Source organism: Salvelinus alpinus, chromosome 6 (assembly GCF_045679555.1).
Source record: "Salvelinus alpinus chromosome 6, SLU_Salpinus.1, whole genome shotgun sequence".
NCBI lineage: Eukaryota > Metazoa > Chordata > Actinopteri > Salmoniformes > Salmonidae > Salvelinus > Salvelinus alpinus.
This window is the reverse complement of record NC_092091.1, coordinates 12,533,892-12,546,933: the sequence shown is the minus strand read 5'-3', so window position 1 is coordinate 12,546,933 and position 13,042 is coordinate 12,533,892. Positions and strand designations below refer to the sequence as shown.

Below are 13,042 nucleotides of genomic sequence, written 5' to 3'. Positions count from 1 at the left end.
ACATAGCTGGAGGTGTCACACCTGCTGTCTGAATACTATCCACTAGCATAGCTGGAGGAGTCAAACCTGCTGTCTGAATACTATCCACTAGCATAGCTGGAGGAGTCAAACCTGCTGTCTGAATACTATCCACTAGCATAGCTGGAGGAGTCAAACCTGCTGTCTGAATACTATCCACTAGCATAGCTGGAGGAGTCAAACGACCTGTCTGAATACTATCCACTAGCATAGCTGGAGGAGTCAAACCTGCTGTCTGAATACTATCCACTGGCATAGCTGGAGGAGTCAAACCTGCTGTCTGAATACTATCCACTGGCATAGCTGGAGGAGTCAAACCTGCTGTCTGAATACTATCCACTGGCATAGCTGGAGGAGTCAAACCTGGTGTCTGAATACTATCCACTAGCATAGCTGGAGGAGTCAAACCTGCTGTCTGAATACTATCCACTAGCAGAGCTGGAGGAGTCAAACCTGCTGTCTGAATACAATCCACTAGCATAGCTGGAGGAGTCAAACCTGCTGTTTGAATACTATCCACTAGCATAGCTGGAGGAGTCAAACCTGCTGTCTGAATACTATCCACTAGCATAGCTGGAGGAGTCAAACCTGCTGTCTGAATACTATCCACTAGCATAGCTGGAGGAGTCAAACCTGCTGTCTGAATACTATCCACTAACATAGCTGGAGGTGTCACACCTGCTGTCTGAATACTATCCACTAGCATAGCTGGAGGAGTCAAACCTGCTGTCTGAATACTATCCACTGGCATAGCTGGAGGAGTCAAACCTGCTGTCTGAATACTATCCACTAGCATAGCTGGAGGAGTCAAACCTGCTGTCTGAATACTATCCACTAGCATAGCTGGAGGAGTCAAACCTGCTGTCTGAATACTATCCACTAGCATAGCTGGAGGAGTCAAACGACCTGTCTGAATACTATCCACTAGCATAGCTGGAGGAGTCAAACCTGCTGTCTGAATACTATCCACTAGCATAGCTGGAGGAGTCAAACCTGCTGTCTGAATACTATCCACTAGCATAGCTGGAGGAGTCAAAAGACCTGTCTGAATACTATCCACTAGCATAGCTGGAGGAGTCAAACCTGCTGTCTGAATAATATCCACTGGCATAGCTGGAGGAGTCAAACCTGCTGTCTGAATACTATCCACTGGCATAGCTGGAGGAGTCAAACCTGCTGTCTGAATACTATCCACTGGCATAGCTGGAGGAGTCAAACCTGTTGTCTGAATACTATCCACTAGCATAGCTGGAGGAGTCAAACCTGCTGTCTGAATACTATCCACTAGCATAGCTGGAGGAGTCAAACCTGCTGTCTGGATACTATCCACTAGCATAGCTGGAGGAGTCAAACCTGCTGTCTGAATACTATCCACTAGCATAGCTGGAGGAGTCAAACCTGCTGTCTGAATACTATCCACTAGCATAGCTGGAGGAGTCAAACCTGCTGTCTGAATACTATCCACTAGCATAGCTGGAGGAGTCAAACCTGCTGTCTGAATACTATCCACTAGCATAGCTGGAGGAGTCAAACGACCTGTCTGAATACTATCCACTAGCATAGCTGGAGGAGTCAAACCTGCTGTCTGAATACTATCCACTAGCATAGCTGGAGGAGTCAAACCTACTGTCTGAATACTATCCACTAGCATAGCTGGAGGAGTCAAACGACCTGTCTGAATACTATCCACTAGCATAGCTGGAGGAGTCAAACCTGCTGTCTGAATACTATCCACTAGCATAGCTGGAGGAGTCAAACCTGCTGTCTGAATACTATCCACTAGCATAGCTGGAGGAGTCAAACCTGCTGTCTGAATACTATCCACTAGCATAGCTGGAGGAGTCAAACCTGCTGTCTGAATACTATCCACTAGCATAGCTGGAGGAGTCAAACCTGCTGTCTGAATACTATCCACTAGCATAGCTGGAGGAGTCAAACCTGCTGTCTGGATACTATCCACTAGCATAGCTGGAGGAGTCAAACGACCTATCTGAATACTATCCACCTGCATAGCTGGAGGAGTCAAACGACTTGTCTGAATACTATCCTCTAGCATAGCTGGAGGAGTCAAACGACCTGTCTGAATACAATCCACTAGCATAGCTGGAGGAGTCAAACCTGCTGTCTGAATACTATCCACTAGCATAGCTGGAGGAGTCAAACCTGCTGTATACTATCCACTGGCATAGCTGGAGTAGTCAAACCTGCTGTCTGAATACTATCCACTAGCATAGCTGGAGGAGTCAAACCTGCTGTCTGAAAACTATCCACTAGCATAGCTGGAGGAGTCAAACCTGCTGTCTGAATACTATCCACTAGCATAGCTGGAGGAGTCAAACCTGCTGTCTGAATACTATCCACTAGCATAGCTGGAGGAGTCAAACCTGCTGTCTGAATACTATCCACTAGCATAGCTGGAGGAGTCAAATCTGCTGTCTGAATACTATCCACTAGCATAGCTGGAGGAGTCAAACCTGCTGTCTGAATACTATCCACTAGCATAGCTGGAGGAGTCAAACCTGCTGTCTGAATACTATCCACTAGCATAGCTGGAGGAGTCAAACCTGCTGTCTGGATACTATCCACTAGCATAGCTGGAGGAGTCAAACGACCTGTCTGAATACTATCCACTAGCATAGCTGGAGGAGTCAAACGACCTGTCTGAATACTATCCACTAGCATAGCTGGAGGAGTCAAACCTGCTGTCTGAATACTATCCACTGGCATAGCTGGAGGAGTCAAACCTGCTGTCTGAATACTATCCACTAGCATAGCTGGAGGAGTCAAACCTGCTGTCTGAATACTATCCACTAGCATAGCTGGAGGAGTCAAACCTGCTGTCTGAATACTATCCACTAGCATAGCTGGAGGAGTCAAACCTGCTGTCTGAATACTATCCACTGGCATAGCTGGAGGAGTCAAACCTGGTGTCTGAATACTATCCACTAGCATAGCTGGAGGAGTCAAACCTGCTGTCTGAATACTATCCACTAGCATAGCTGGAGGAGTCAAACCTGCTGTCTGAATACTATCCACTAGCATAGCTGGAGGAGTCAAACCTGCTGTCTGAATACTATCCACTAGCATAGCTGGAGGAGTCAAACCTGCTGTCTGAATACTATCCACTAGCATAGCTGGAGGAGTCAAACCTGCTGTCTGAATACTATCCACTAGCATAGCTGGAGGAGTCAAACCTGCTGTCTGAATACTATCCACTGGCATAGCTGGAGTAGTCAAACCTGCTGTCTGAATACTATCCACTAGCATAGCTGGAGGAGTCAAACCTGCTGTCTGAATACTATCCACTAGCATAGCTGGAGGAGTCAAACCTACTGTCTGAATACTATCCACTAGCATAGCTGGAGGAGTCAAACCTGCTGTCTGAATACTATCCACTAGCATAGCTGGAGGAGTCAAACCTGCTGTCTGAATACTATCCACTAGCATAGCTGGAGGAGTCAAACCTGCTGTCTGGATACTATCCACTAGCATAGCTGGAGGAGTCAAATGACCTGTCTGAATACTATCCACTAGCATAGCTGGAGGAGTCAAACGACTTGTCTGAATACTATCCACTAGCATAGCTGGAGGAGTCAAACGACCTGTCTGAATACTATCCACTAGCATAGCTGGAGGAGTCAAACCTGCTGTCTGAATACTATCCACTAGCATAGCTGGAGGAGTCAAACCTGCTGTCTGAATACTATCCACTGGCATAGCTGGAGGAGTCAAACCTGCTGTCTGAATACTATCCACTAGCATAGCTGGAGGAGTCAAACCTGCTGTCTGAATACTATCCGCTAGCATAGCTGGAGGAGTCAAACCTGCTGTCTGAATACTATCCACTAGCATAGCTGGAGGAGTCAAACCTGCTGTCTGAATACTATCCACTAGCATAGCTGGAGGAGTCAAACCTGCTGTCTGAATACTATCCACTAGCATAGCTGGAGGAGTCAAACCTGCTGTCTGAATACTATCCACTAGCATAGCTGGAGGAGTCAAACCTGCTGTCTGAATACTATCCACTGGCATAGCTGGAGGAGTCAAACCTGCTGTCTGAATACTATCCACTAGCAGAGCTGGAGGAGTCAATCCTGCTGTCTGAATACTATCCACTAGCATAGCTGGAGGAGTCAAACCTGCTGTCTGAATACTATCCACTAGCATAGCTGGAGGAGTCACACCTGCTGTCTGAATACTAACCACTAGCATAGCTGGAGGAGTCAAACCTGCTGTCTGAATACTATCCACTAGCATAGCTGGAGGAGTCAAACCTGCTGTCTGAATACTATCCACTAGCATAGCTGGAGGAGTCAAACCTGCTGTCTGAATACTATCCACTTGCATAGCTGGAGGAGTCAAACCTGCTGTCTGAATACTAACCACTAGCATAGCTGGAGGAGTCAAACCTGCTGTCTGAATACTATCCACTAGCATAGCTGGAGGAGTCAAACCTGCTGTCTGAATACTATCCACTAGCATAGCTGGAGGAGTCAAACCTGCTGTCTGCACTGTAAAACATTTCCTGTAAAAACGACATAAACTGACTGGCAGAAATTGGCGAGTAAATTAAGGTAATTTATTTTACAGTGCAACTACTGTAATCAATTTTACGGGGAACAATTTACTGTAATCTAATTTACAGTATATTACTGGAATTACCCATGCAGCGACATTTTACCCAGTGTTCTTTGCATACATTTTTTACATTTACGTTTACCTTTTGGCCAATTAGCGGGTGCTCTTCTCCTTACATTTTTTTTTTTTTTAATGTAACTAGTTAAGTCAGTCTTATTTACAACGACAGCCTATCCTGACCAAACCCTAACGACGCTGGGCCAATTGTGCGAGATGCAGTGAGATGCAGTGAGATGCAGTGAGATGCAGTGAGATGCAGTGAGATGCAGTGCCTTAGACTACTGCGCCACTCAGGAGCCCTTAGCATCTTAGCATCTTACAGTCAGTGCATTCAACCAAGATTGATAAAAAAAACACATCCCAGCCATGGAAAGTAAAACATTTCTGTAACCATTACTGAAAATATTGATGCAGTTAAGGTCTTCAAAATAATTGTAATTAAAACAAGATATCTTATGATATATCTCTGGATAGTGCCAATACAATACTGAGATATTCATGGTAACAAATATAGCCTTTTGCATGGCATGCCCTAAAATATGTTAATGAGCCAGAGACTTTTTCCCCGCCCACAACATTTTCTCACGATGCACCATAATTAATACTGTAAAACACGTTTACGGTATTTTACTGTGCATTCTACAGTGTTTTACTGTTGCAATTCCAGAAGGTTCTGATAGTGTACTGTAAAACTAATGTACAATATTTTACTGTGCATTCTACAGTTATCTACTGTATTCAGTTTATAAAGTATCGTACTGTTAATTAATAGGGTAAGTTACTGATAAAATTACAAAAACGGCTAACAGTGTGGGTTCTGTCCACTAGCATAGCTGGAGGAGCCAAATCTGTTGTCTGGGTTCTGTCCACTAGCATAACTGGAGGAGCCAAATCTGTTGTCTGGGTTCTGTCCACTAGCATAACTGGAGGAGCCATCAAACTGTTATAGACATAACGGCCATATATCACTGTGTCTTGAAAAACAGACATACCCTTTACTCTGGTACCCACTGAGAAACCATCCTCCAGACCCAAATCTGAATTAGCGCCCCAACTTTACTTTGCGCGCGCGCGAACGCACGCACGCACGCACACGCACGCACGCACACAGGCACGCACGCACACACACACACACACACACACAATCCCTCCATTCCTTCATCCCTCCATTCCCTCATCCCTCCATTCCTTCATCCCTCCATTCCTTCATCCCTCCATTCCCTCATCCCGCCATTCCTTCATCCCGCCATTCCCGCATCCCTCCATTCCCTCATCCCTCCATTTCCATGCTCCACTGTTATAATTAACTTTCCGATCCAGTGTGAGACCCAGTGGATTGACACTGTTCAAATGGTCCTTGGGAAAAACCTAATATGGGTCAATTGTAGTTTTTTGTGAATTGTGGGTCATGTTTGCAGATCTGTACAGTATGTATGTGTGTAAATATACAGTACCAGTCAAAGTATGGACACACCTACTCATTCAAGGGTTTTTCTTTATTTTGACAATTTTTTCTACATTGTAGAATAATAGTGAAGACATCAAAACCATGCAATAACACACATGGAATTATGTAGTAACCAAAAAAAGTTTTAAACAAATCAAAATATATTTTATATTTGAGATTCTTCACAGTAGCCACCCTTTGATGACAGCTTTGCACACTTTTGGCATTCTCTCAACCAGCTTCACCTGGAATGCTTTTCCAACAGTCTTTAAGGAGTTCCCACATATGCTGAGCACTTGTTGGCTGCTTTTCCTTCACTCTGCGGTCCTACTCATCCCAAAACATCTCAATTGGGTTGAGGTCGGGTGATTGTGGAGGCCAGGTCATCTGATGCGGCACTCCATTACTCTCCGTCTTGGTCAAATAGCCCTTACACATCCTGGAGGTGTGTTGTGTCATTGTCCTGTTGAAAAACAAATGATAGTCCCACTAATTGCAAACCAGATGGGATGTCGTACCGCTGCAGAATGCTGTGGTAGCCATGCTGGTGTGCCTTGAATTCTAAATAAATCATGACAGTGTCACCAGTAAAGCACCACACACCATCACACCGCCTCCTCCATGCTTCACGGTGGGAACAATACATGCAGAGATCATCCGTTCACCTACTCTGCTTCTCACATAGACAGTGGTTGGAACCAAAAAATAGCAAATTTGGACTTATTAGATAAAAGGACAGATTCAATCGGTCTAATGTCCATTGCTTGTGTTTCTTGGCCCAAGCAAGTCTCTTCTTTTTATTGGTGTCCTTTAGTAGTGGTTTCTTTGCAGCAATTCGACCATGAAGGCCTGATTCACGCAGTCTCCTCTGAACAGTTGATGTTGAGATGTGTCTGAGGCTGATAGCTCTAATGAACTTACCCTCTGCAGCAGAGGTAACTCTGGGTCTTCCTTTCCTGTGGCGGTACTCATGAGAGCCAGTTTCATCATAGCGCTTGATTGTTTTTGTGACTGCACTTGAAGAAACTTTCAAAGTTCTTGACATTTTCCGGATTGACTGACCTTCATGTTTTAATGGACTGTTGTTTCTCTTTGCTTATTTGAGCTGTTTTTACCATAATATGGACTTGGTCTTTTACAAAATAGGGCTATATTCTGTATACCACCCCTACCATGTCACAACAAAACTGATTGGCTCAAACGCATTAAAGAGGAAAGAAATTCCACAAATTAACTTTTAACAAGGCACACCTGTTAATTGAAATGTATTCCAGGTGACTACCTTGTGAAGCTGGTCGAGAGAATGCAAAGAGTGTGCAAAGCTGTCATCAAGGCTAAGTGTGGCTACTTTGAAGAATCTCAAATATAAAATATATTTGTTTAACACTTTTTTGATGACTATGTGTTATTTCATAGTTTTGATGTCTTCACTATTATTATACAATGTAGAAAATAGTAAAAATAAAGAAAAACCCTTGAATGAGTAGGTGTGTCCAAAGTTTTGACTAGTATTGTATAACTTTTCACAGATATCTATTCATGGCAGGCTGTATGAGCTGTGCGTCATCTAACACAGTCTCCCTCACAGACTCGTAGCAGATGCCATTCTGGAAGCTGCAATAGATCTGCAGGGCGCAGTCGTGTCTGGAACATCTCCTTTACTCTCTCCCGGTACACGTAGAGCTCTTTCAACCTCCCGTACACAAGCACCTGCATGGTCCCCCAATTCTTGGAGTGAGCTCACGAAGCAGCCCATCAGCTGGTTGGTGATGCACTAGGTCAGGGGTGGGCAACTCCGGTCCTCGAGGGCCTTATTGGTGTCACACTTTTTCTCCATCCCTAGCAAACACAGCTGATTAATCAAATGTCATTCTAAACTGAAGATGATGATTAGGTGATTATTGGAGTCAGGTGTGTTAGATGGGGCTGGGGCAAAACTGTGACACCAACCAGGCACTCGAGGACTGGAATTGCCCAACCCTGCCCAACGGGAACACCTGAACACAAGGCAACCATGTCAAGATAGTGTCGATAGTCTGGTGGTGGTAATGTCAGGATAGGGTCGATAGTCTATTGGAGTGGTAATGTCAGGATACTGTTGATAGTCTGGTGGAGTGGTAATGTCAGGATAGTGTGGATAGTCTGGTGGAGTGGTAATGTCAGGATAGTGTGGATAGTCTGGTGGAGTGGTAATGTCAGGATAGTGTGGATAGTCTGGTGGAGTGGTAATGTCAGGATAGTGTGGATAGTCTGGTGGAGTGGTAATGTCAGGATAGTGTGGATAGTCTGGTGGAGTGGTAATGTCAGGATAGTGTGGATAGTCTGGTGGAGTGGTAATGTCAGGATAGTGTGGATAGTCTGGTGGAGTGGTAATGTCAGGATAGTGTGGATAGTCTGGTGGTGGTAATGTCAGGATAGTGTGGATAGTCTGGTGGTAGTGATGTCAGGATAGTGTGGATAGTCTGGTGGTAGTGATGTCAGGATAGGGTCAATACTACATGAGATTAAAATGGGAAAATAGTAGTGATGCTGTGCTATGGAGTGTTCTGCATGGGCTTGCCCCTTGTGTGTAAACAACAACATTCAATATGAAACTAACATGTTCCTGTTAGTTCCTGTTTAAAGTAATTGCATAACACTTTAATTGGGAGGTATTTCTATTGCCTTTAAAGTTATGGTATTATGACAGGTCACAGGAGTTTATGACTTCCAACTTTATACCTTAAAGATAACAATTCTATGATGATTGAACCCAATAAACACTAAGAGAACAAACCCATGTGTTATTCAAAGCCAGCAGAGACTCGCTTAGGGAGGGAGCAGGCAGCAGGGTTTGGTTCTACTCATTAAAGAGAGAGTTCACCCAAATTACAAAATGACATACCATTACCTTCCCTGGAGACAGTAGCTAGGTAAACCAAACCAAAACATGGATTGCTGTCTTACCTTGTTCCTTAAACTGCTTAAACCAATATGGAATTTTGTAATTTGGGTGAACTATCCCTTTAATCTGAGGGAATATTAAAAGGACACATTTAAACATTGTTCTTGTAAGCGTTTATAGTCACTCCAGTGTATAAAGTAACTGATTGTAAAAATTTGAGGGACAAACCCTACAGGCAACTTGCATTATTGAGCACCGACAGGACACTTTTCAGTGGTTATGATATTGCCTTTGTCAGCAATATCAGACCCTCCACATGCAGTCTGTGTTGGCCTGTGTTTGCTAGCAAGGCCTCATCATTGCACGTTTGTTTCCATTCATTGCCTGCTGAGCGTTCTCTCACTTCCACTATTGCCCAAAGCGTCCTCAAACTCCGAAGGGACCGCATGAAACACCGGCAGAGAACAAACATTGTCGCCTTGACATTTGATGAAGTATTCATAGCACTGGAATGAGAGACACTTCAACAAACACGCCACATCTAACACAAAATATTGTGATCAAATACGACCGGCTTTTGTCATCAGACCGACGTGGTATGTCGGAGCAAGAAATCAACGCCATAACCTTTTCTTGAATATGAAGCAAGGACCATGCATTTACAAACCGTTTGTGTGAGGGGTGTATACTATCTAGAATCTGCATTTCGTTGGCTAGCAATCAGAAATGTTGTAGCGAACTTGAGGGAGTTTACACTGTCTCTCGTGACAGACTCTTAGAACAATTTTTATCTGGCCGGTGTACAGAAGATTTGGTTCTGGGTTTGCACAATGTGGTGAGCATCTCTATTCCCAAGTTGGTTCAACTTAATTTTCAACTTAATCATTGAAATGATGTGGAAACAACGTTGATTCAACCAGTGTGTACCCATAGGCTTTTTCACCAATAACAATATATGCTGATGTGCAGTCACCTTACACGGAACGAACCTCTGCTAACAGAGAATAGCTTGCTTTGTTGATCCATCTTAAAGGTGATTGATTTACTGACTGTGGTAACCAGAGGATCAGTATTCTAAGATTCAGAGGAAGGTTTTTTTCATACAAATTAGAGGATGCATGCTCTTCAATTACCTGGCAAGAACAATTAGCTGTATTCCTGACGCCAAAACACAGTGCTTGGTTCAAGGAGAGGTGTTTGCCTCGTTTTATTAGAAAAATATTTGATGGGGTTTATTAAAAGATGATTAGACCACTTGTTTCGTACTTCAATAGAGGTATGAGAACCACTACATTCATTGAATGAATATGTGATCTCACATTGCCTTGGTAATGAATAGATGTGAAATCTCAACATCTATGAAGTTTTGCAGTAGGAAATCTTTTCATCTTTGCCACGGAAACGTAAAGTCCATGTAGTACCTCCCTGTTTCAGTCCGTTTTGTTCGGTTTCATGTCTAATGAACACAACCCAGTCAGTGAAACTACACTGAGTGTACAAAACATTAGGAAAACCTTCCTAATATTGAGTTGCACCCCCTTTTGCCCTCAGAACAGCCTCAATTCATTGGGACATGGTTTCTACAAGGTGTCGAAAGCATTCCACAGGGATGTTGGCCCATGTTGACTCCAATGCTTCCCACAGTTGTGTCAAGTTGGCTGGATATTCTTAGGGTGGTGGACCATTCTTGATACACACAGGAAACTGTTGATTGTGAAAAACTCAGCAGCATTGCAGTTCTTGACACACTCAAACCGGTGCGCCTGGCACCTACTACCATACTTCATTCAATGGCACTTAAATCTTTTGCTTATTCACCCTCTGAATGTCTCAAGGCTTAAACATCCTTCTTTAACCTGTCTCCTTCCCTTTATCTACACTGAAGTGGATTTAAAAGGTGACATCAATAAGAGATCATAGCTTTCACCTGGATTCACTTGGTGAGTCTATGTCATGGAAAGAGCAGGTGTTCTTAATATTTTGTACACTCAGTGTAGCTGTCGTGGTCTAAGCTCTGCTGAGGAGGATAATTTCTCTATCCAACTAACTGAAGAGTCTGTCGCCCTGATTCAACCTGACTCGTCTATTCAACTGAGCCTCTGAATTATGTTGAAGCATGTCTGTCTGGGAGTCGAGATTGACAGAGCAAAAACATTTGAAGCAGACAGAAAAGCTTCAACTTAATCCGTAGACAGTTTGAGAGGCTATGCTTCCTTTAATATGATAGATTTTCTCTGAGATGTCTATATATCCCCTTTTCTTTCCTTTTTGAATCGCTTGCTCGTAGTCCCACAAACCTACTGACACAATGTGCATTTGAGGGGGAACTCTGGAAGTTAGCATCCACCTCTCTGTGTGCTTAAACTAGACCTACTCTAGATTGAGAGGTCACTGTCTCGCTTCAGTGTGACCCTGACAAACATGGATCCCATTTCTCTGGGAGATTGCCCCACTGTTTGCACACACAAATTAAGTGTGATATCCTTCAGAGAAGCTATGTTAGCTGAGGACAGATGTTCTACTAATGTAATACGGTGTCCAACCTTATTGCAGAAGTTGTTACGTCTGAGTGTCCGGTTGAAGGTTGAGAGGAATGTCTTTCAATGAAACATTTTCAAGGTCTGATGCACACCAGAAGAAAACCAGGGGAACATACTACACTCTTAGAAAAAAGAGTTCCAAAAGGATTCTTCGGCTGTCCCCATAGGATAACTATTTTTGGTTCCAGGTATAGCTCTTTTTGGTTCCAGGTCAAACCCTTTTGGGTTCCATGTAAAACCCTCTTTGGAAAAGGTTGTGCATTGAAACCCAAAGGGGTTCCACCTGGAACTGAAAGGTTCTTCAAAGGGTTCTTCTAAGGGCACAGCCAAAGAACCCTTTTATGTTCTAGGTAGCACCTTTTTTTCGAAGAGTGTACTAATTTCTCAGAATACTAATACTTCTTACTTACATTCCAGTGGTCAAAACTGGCTGAAATTACATTATTAGAACCAAAACCATGCTTGAAATTAGGTCATTTTCTGCCAATTTCTGCCCACTGACATACTGATGCGCCAACTTAGATTTGTCATGATACCTCTCATCCATTCACATACCTTCCTCTGGATAGCCTGTGGCTTCCACTGGGGCCTCAGTCTGCTGAGAATCTCTAGGACACCACTGTGAGGCTCCTTCTCATCCACACACACATCCAGGTGCAGTAGCTGATCTCTGGGGCCTTAAGATCCACAATCCATGACCCCCTGAAGAAGGGTCACCGCTCAAGACGGTTCAGGGTCTGAAACCTGATCAGAAGTAGTCAGCCCAATCTGGTTAATTAGTATTTAGACCAAGTTGAACGGTAGCCAGAAAAAGTTGAGCGGTGTTCAGGCAAACTAGTAGTAAGTGGAATGTTGTTCAACCAAGTGATGTAATGCAAATCCAAAAGGTGCTCAGACCCACATAGTGTTCAGTACAGCATTCAGACACAGCAATGTGCTGCGGTGGTGTGGGCTCAAACTGTCATTACGGGTGCTACCTTGTCACCTATTCGTCCAGTCATTATGTCCAGTGACTCAGCACGCCATGCCAGTTGGGTTATCAAAGTTCCTTTTGGGCATCCTGTCTGAGCATAGCCATCTCTGTGGTGTTCTTGAAAATGTATTAAACATCGCATTATTTAGCATCAATTCAGTATTACTAATCGCGCTAGTTCATTGCCATGGAATATATTAAAGGGGAAGTTCCAGATTTTACAACTTTAAGATAGATGGCTGGGTTTCCTCTGTTTAAAAAAAGCGGAACCATGTATTAGGGTTGGCCGGTATCCACATTTTAATACCTTCATACAGTTCCTGTACCATACCAAGGTATACAGCATTACTGGCAGTGCACACAAGGGGCACTATTTCTATCCAAATGCATTTCTTTGAAGCACGAAACAAATACAGGCAAGGATCTTGATCCAGGAGGAGATTGATTTTCTCTGCTGTAACCAAATAGCTTGATCTTGCAAGCTAGCCACTTAGCTAGCAAGTTAGCAAAACCAAATGCATAGCTGGAGCCCTGAGCGGGAG

The 13,042-nt window shown here is 43.7% G+C and overlaps 1 pseudogene; it reads right to left on the bottom strand.

Moving 5' to 3' along the window:
• Positions 1-12,223, bottom strand: part of LOC139577907 (ethanolamine kinase 1-like) — a 40,014-nt pseudogene extending 27,791 nt beyond the window's left edge.
• Between the last annotated feature and the right edge of the window lie 819 nt (positions 12,224-13,042).